Here is a 1138-nt window from a genome sequence, read left to right as displayed (position 1 = left end):
ACGCACACTCTCCCCTCTCTCTCTCTCTCTCACACACACACACACACACACACACACACACACACACACACACACACACACACACACTCACATGCGGATACACAGAGTTTGTAGTATGTGTGTAGTTCATGTGCTCTTTGGATATGTGTAGCAGTGACGTGCGGTTAGGGGAGGCAGGTGAGGCAGTGCTTCACCTGTATGAGTAAAAATAAGAAGTAAAATCAGATTTTCCACTTTTTCTATAAATTGTTTTTTTATTGATTATTTCAACATTTTTATGGTCAAATTCGCTGAATTTACGCTGCATTGCCTGTTGAAATGCATTAAAGAAGACCAGCGTGAGGCAGTGTAGTACCGTGCCTCACCTCTGGGGGCGCTGTATCACCAATCTACTTGCTTAATTGCACATTTTCTACACATGTTGACTTTCCACAGTATGTTTAATTTATTTAATAAATGTTTGGGACACATTTAGTCTTTCTGATTGGCCATAAATGTGCAGTGGAAATGGGGCGAGTGAGGCAGAAAGTACCATGCCACACTGATAGGGGGCAGTGCTGAGCCCAATAGACGCAACGAGAAACAGATGCTCTTCTTCTACGCTTTGAAAAGAATGAAATCAGAGATGGAACAAAACGTCTTTGGCTGCCAGACTTTTTGAAAATAAAAGTAAAATCAGAAATAATTAATTGATTTAATTAATTGTTTAACAACACAACAAAATAAATATTTGTGGAGAAGGATGAGTTAATATAAAATAAAGGTAAGATCGCATACAATTTTCAATTTTAATCAGAAAAGAGAGAGGTCAGCCAAAGAAAACATTTAAATAATCAAAAAAATAACCTTTTAAATATTGATTTATCTTTCTTGCTATTATATTGTTAGATATAGTTATTATAAAATTTGAAATATAGCATCCATGGACCCATTCGGCGTGACATCACATGTGCAGGATCTCACCCCCACCTCCCTGCTGGAGGGCAAAAAGCTGCTTGCTAACAATGACTAGCATTGATTTTAGCTGTGAAGTTGTCAATATTACACACTAAATCTTAAATGTGCGCCAGGTATATCAAAGAAAAAAAAGGATGCAGTGCTTTACTACTAATTTTCGACACTATGACAACTAGATAAC

This window comes from Poecilia formosa, unplaced genomic scaffold (assembly GCF_000485575.1).
Source record: "Poecilia formosa unplaced genomic scaffold, Poecilia_formosa-5.1.2 Scaffold134, whole genome shotgun sequence".
Classification (NCBI taxonomy): domain Eukaryota; kingdom Metazoa; phylum Chordata; class Actinopteri; order Cyprinodontiformes; family Poeciliidae; genus Poecilia; species Poecilia formosa.
The sequence above is the reverse complement of the archived record's forward strand: the minus strand, read 5'-3'. Positions refer to the sequence as shown.